The following is a 6114-nucleotide window of genomic DNA, read 5'->3' on the forward strand; positions in this document are numbered from 1 at the left end:
AAATTGGGAATGTCTTTAAAGGGATTTTGCATGATGCAAGTGTATCTTTCCTGAGGTTTGGGAGGCAGAGGCCTTGCTGGTGTCTGTCTTGCTTCCATCTGATGTGGATTGTCCTCGAGGGCCACATGCTCCTTGCTCAGCCTTTGCAATCCAGCTGCAGTTAAAATCCTCTGGCCTAAGGAAATCAAGGAGCTGAGCTGCTGCTCTGCTGAATGAAGCACCTATCTCATGTGTGGCACTGGAGAGCTCAGTGGGAGCCTGGGAAAGGGAATTACTGGGATTTGCTCTCTGTTAGTGCTCACCACTCTCTTCCTGCCATCTCTGCAACCTGTAACAATGCACAGACCTCTCAGGACTTCTGAGTGCCCTGTGACACCTGAGATGTGCAGCTCCCACCAATCCCTGGAAAATACACCTCTGTGGGAGGACAGATTGTAAGAGAATAGAGATAGTTCTGAAGGCAATCTCACCCTATTATATTGCAGCTGTACTAATTACCAAAGACTGGGAACAGGCTTGCCCTTACACAGCTATGTGCAATGAAGGTGGGTGTTATAAAAGAGTGGGTTATTTGGAGTCTGCTGGCCTGATGGATCCCAGAAACCTGGGGCTTTTTGAGCTTTCTGTGCTTTCTGGCACTGACCCCCAGCAGAACACTGCTTTTGACCTGGAGCCTTGGAGAAGGCTCCAAATTTGAGTGATGGAGTTAAAATCATGGGTGTGTAGTGAAATAGAAGTGTGTGCTTTCACGTGGTGAAGGGTTTTAAATTTGAGGTTTTTATAATACAGTAATAGGTATGGGACAAGATGGAGGATTTTGGGTGGTGTCTCTTTCTGTGCTCATCTTCCTTCTTCTCCATGGTTTCAGGCAGTAGTTTCTGGTTGGACAGTCAGTGCTGCACTGAGGGTCACAGAAATTTCATTATTGGGTCAAAGGTATAAATAATGTAGGTGTTAATTCTCTATTGGACTATTTAGCTTTAAGAGACCTTGTAACTAGCTAGATTAATCTCCATTTTGCTTGCTTCTCGCTGGTAGCTGGAAATGTTGCTGAACTTTAGATAAGAATTAATAAACAACCAAGCTTGAGCATGAGAAAATTCGTTTCCTTCGTGTGTTTTTTAATCCTGTCTCTGAGTGAAGACAGAAGAGACTTCAGACAAGCCACGAATTAAGTGGTGCAAAAACACTCCCTGTGAGGGAGAAGGGTTAGGTGGCTGTGCAAGGGAATGGACAGGTAAGATGTTACACAAGGGACAGGCAGAGGCAGGAAGGAGTTAACCAGTCCTGCAGAAGGAAGAGGAAGAAGAGTCAGTGTTGTGTGGAGCTGCCCTTGGAAAAGGTACAGAGAAAAGGTTTGAGAGTTGAGAAGATAGTGAGGGGCTGATGCTCGGAACTTTCTTTGGTGTCAGTCGTACCTCTGCTGTCACACCTTCAAGTGTGGAGGAGTTGGCATTCACAGGATCACAGCATTCCCCAGGGAGCAGCCAGCAGTGACTGAACACAAATCTGGGATCTCCATCAAGTCCTGTTCAGGAGCTGCCTCACCTCAGAAGCAGAACTATCACAGACAGGTAAAGAAATTATTAAAGAAAGGCCTCCTAAAATCAGGCCTGCTCTGCAAAATTAAAGCTTGCCTGTCACTTCTTCTAAGTGCAGTTTGCAGGTTCCCATGTGAAAGTAATCTTGCTATGAAAGGTTTGTTAACACAACAACCTATTCCCAGATACAAAACAAGTGCACTTATGTAAACAATAAGGTTTGTCCCATGAGAACCCCCAAAAGAAAAACACTTGAACCTTACTTACTTTACTTGAAAAGTAAACACTTGAACCTTAGCACGTGCACACAAAATCACCTTCTGACCAATAAATGAAGTAGTAGGAAAACTAATAGCCAATTGGTGTCAGGCATTAAGTCTGTAAAAGCTGTATAAAAATGCATTATTGTTATATTATTATATTTATCACTATTATTATATTATTATAATTGTGAATAAAGAATTGGCTTTTCCTGTATGAAGAAAATGGAGTCTTGCATGATTTATTACAGCAGAACTTTCCATGCTGATATAACTCCTGCACCTGGAGCAGCTGGGAGGCAGCCTGAAGGCTGCTTCTAGGCAGTGTTAAAGGATTTGGATGCAACTGCAGCAGAACAAGGTGTGTTTTAAGGTCCCTCCCAACCCAAAGCAGTCCATGACATTATGATCATCACCTCTTCAGGCTTTTGACTGGCACAGGGAACAGGGTACCAGGGGTTTGACACAGAGCAAGATGTGGACAGAGAGATCTATGAGTAGCAGCTGGGAATGGTTTCCTGGTTGCTTGCTCTTGGGAAGACTGTTGGCTTAACTGGAGAGATTGCTGCTTTGTGGGCTGAGTAGGAGGGGAGGATCATCCATGCAGCCTGCATCCTCTGGGCAGTGGGAAGGAGCAATATTCCCAACAAACATCACTCCCTTCTTTCTTAACAGTGTAAGATGATCAGGGCAGCTGTGCTTTAGAGTTTCTGGTCAAACACATGCCACATTTCTTTTGAAAGCTTTCCTGTGTTGGGTGCTTGTGGTCCTGCCTGTAAAATGGTGCTTCCTGTGGGCCTTCCTGATAGTCCCCTTTGGTTTCTTTCCTTGGAGCCTTCTAGATTCTTGCTTCAAGATTTGCTCTCTCCCCCTGCTTTCTGAACACCCTCTCTGAGGTGTTCTCGAGCCTCTCCCAGCTGCTGGTGTGACTCATGTCCCTCAAACATATTGAAGTCAGTGCACCACAGAAGGTCTGTGGGTTCCCCTGGCGTCTGGGCCTGGTTCTGCCACCTCAGGTGACACCACAGTGGGTGCATGGCTAGGAATTATCCATGGATTTATTCTATGTAAGGACAGCAATATCACAGGATCCCAGAAACATCTGGGTTGGAAGGAACTTTTAATCTCACCTCAATCCACCCCTTACCATGGGCAGGGACACCTTCCACTGGACTAGGTTGCTTCAAGCTCTGTCCAACCTGGCTGTGAACAATTTGGGGAAAAAAAAATCAGTCTTAATGTGAAAATCTCAGTTTTGGTCAGAATGCACTATACAGAATACACAGAATTTTCCACTAGAGCCAAGGCAGATGGAACACTTTGCCCATTCGTGCAGCAGCGTCTCGCTCCTGGCTGCGTGCAGTTGGTTTGGAAGAATGAGCTTATTTAGGGTTCAGGCTATTAAAAACATCTGCTTTCCCATGTATCCTGAAACACTGCAGGATTTGAAAATGGAGAACATGTATCATGCTTGTCCCAGCCACCATAAAACATAGGCTCCACAGTTTAAATTGCGGGATTTTAATGATGGTGTATCTGTATTATTCAGTCCTGTGTAATGCACTTTTGGTTGGGGTGCTGTGATCTCTTTTCCTGCATTGGACCTGGGCCACCTAGCCATATTTGCAGTGTGTGGTTAAACATCAAATGCATCGGAATAAGCAAGATAATCACTTCCAGACTAAACACATTTCAAATTTGTTTAGGATATTGAACAAGTTTCATCACTGGGAGATGTCTCTTCTGTGACATCAAGCTACATTGATGTGTCTCTGCTGATGGCTGATGCCAATTTCTTTTCCCTGTGTTTCAAGAATAAAAGCATAAAATTCTCTGAAAATCCTCCTTTGACTGTGGTAACTCTTGGCTGAGGATCATTCTGGGTATTTCTGAGCATTAATAACTACGTCTTCTATGGCCCCTGTGGAGCAAAAAGTTATAGATAATAGACAGTTATCCTCCTCTTTCATGTGGGAAAGCTGGATTGTGAACAGACAATAATCCTCATCTGTTTAGCTTGGAATGAGTTGGGAGAAGCTGGTGACAGTGCTGGAGGAAAGCAGAGTTTTGGCATTGGTTGAGTTTGCTACGAGACCCTTATGTTTTTTAGCAAAACTTTTTTCTGGTGTTTAGGGCACTGCAGCCCTCCTGCTCCCATCTATTCTTTTTTTTTTTATTCTTTTTTTTTGGGCTGATTTGTCTGTCTCCTTGCTGACTACACTTCTGCATTTGTGGAAAGAGTTTGTAATGCATCTGTGCTCCTCAAGGATTCTCTGGCTCCCTGTTTTTCTGGAAGGAAGGATGTAATTAAATAGAGTCTCCCACCGAATTCCAGTGGGTTAATCACTGGATTAAACTGGTTAATCACTGTTGTCCCAAACAACCCTCTGGGTACCACTGCAGGAAGAGACAACAGCCTCCTTCCTGGCTTTGAGAAACAGTGGGAATGCTGGCAAGGAGTGGGATAAATAATAAGGCTGTGTCCTGAGCCAAAAAAAAAAAAAAAAAAACAACAAAAAAGGTGCCTGCAGTCAGTAGGTGTTGTTTAAAGTTAATGCTGAGCTTTCACATGGCCACAGTGAACTGTAGATGCTCTGGAAGTTTCCCATTGGGAAGCTTTCCTTTGAGCTTAACAAACTTTTTAAGCTCATGCCTCAGGGCAGAGAGGAGATTTTGGCCTCAGCCACAGTAAGGTCAGACACAAATCTGAGCATCTGACTGGAGTCAGCTTGAGATAAGATTTTAAAAAATGAGTTCCTAATCGAGCTCTTCCCCACCCAGTTTAGTTTTTATCTTGGGCTTCTGAAGTTCTTTATGAATGAATCCTGGCTTCCCCTTATAAAATATTTCATCTTGGATAGCAATGTAATCAATCATTTCAACCTGCTCTTGCAATGTTTATGCTTGCAGCAATTATTTTTGCATGCTCAAATTTAATTTTTTTTTCTCTTGTGCCTAAACAGAAAGAGACACATTACCACAGATGGCACACAGGGTTTTTTTCCCAAATAGTTAGAGTACAAGAGCGAGGATGGAGAGTTTGTGACAAATTGTTATGTTAATAAACAAATTGGCTCAAAGGAGTTAGTTCCCCAAAGTCACTGCAGCCATTAAAAAGTCCTTCTGCATATGTTTGGCTTTTCTGAACACATTCTTATCAGAATGTTTAGTTAGAAAAATACTTCTTTATCTACCACGAAATTTCTATTCTGGTTCTTTTTCAAAACGTGAAGTTTTGAAACAAACAAAAAAAAAAGCCTCCATTAATATTCCAAGAACGATCGAGATTTTAATTCAGATGCTGCTTTCTCCATCGTTTTAATGTTGTTAAGAACGAGACATTCAGAGATGAGGCTGGATGAGTTCTGTCATATTTATGAAGTCATGGAAGCATCTGGATACAGTATGGAAATCCTCAACCAAAAACTTATTGAAGTCTCATTTTAATGTAATCATGCAGGCTTACTCCGCTGAACTATGTGTTTATTGGATTTGGGTGGAAGATGAGGCAGGAATCAAACTGATACTGTGGAACATCAATTAAAATTGCATTGCTTCAGGGAAATATCCCTAATTGTGAATGTTAATTGCATGCACTTTTCAATATGCAATTGGTTCACAACCATCATGAGCATCAAGTAAATCAGCTGCAGAGCAGTACCTGTTCAATGTGCACCATTGAATCCACATTGTTTCATGACCTTTTGCTTTCTGAAGTATCAGGGAGCAAAGAAAGCAAACTGTGTGCGTGGGCCTGACACTGCAGTGCATCACTTGTGCTTGGCTTATTTGGCATGAGGTCCTTAATTACCAAGTGGGAATAAAAAAATAATAAAGGATAAAACCTGAGGCATCACTTGGAATGTGTTGTCCCAGGATGAAAAGCTTCCCCCCAGTTGTTTTTCTGTGCATCCCTATTGCTGCTAAACCTCAGCAGACAGAATAATTCAGCATGTGGTGTATCAATGACCTCTCCTAATTATCATTTGCCTCCCCACAATTTAATTAAACTGCTGATTAATGTGGTTTTCACTTTTCCCACATAGCAATTTTATCGGTATTGGGATTTACCCCTCTGTAACTATTTCCAAAAGAAGTCCCTGAAGTGATTCCAGAAGTCACTTGAAATGATTCCATAAAAAGAGAATGGGATAGCTATAACATTTCTTCCTGTTTGCCAGGCCAAAAGGAGCTGGAAAATAAAGGAGCAATGCAAACAGGTATTCAGGAGTGTTGCACTTCATGTCAGGATATTTTCTGCCACTAGCCCACCAGGATAGCTGGTGACACTTCACTGAGGATATTCCAGAGCC

This window comes from Sturnus vulgaris, chromosome 7 (genome assembly GCF_052056855.1).
Source record: "Sturnus vulgaris isolate bStuVul1 chromosome 7, bStuVul1.hap1, whole genome shotgun sequence".
Classification (NCBI taxonomy): domain Eukaryota; kingdom Metazoa; phylum Chordata; class Aves; order Passeriformes; family Sturnidae; genus Sturnus; species Sturnus vulgaris.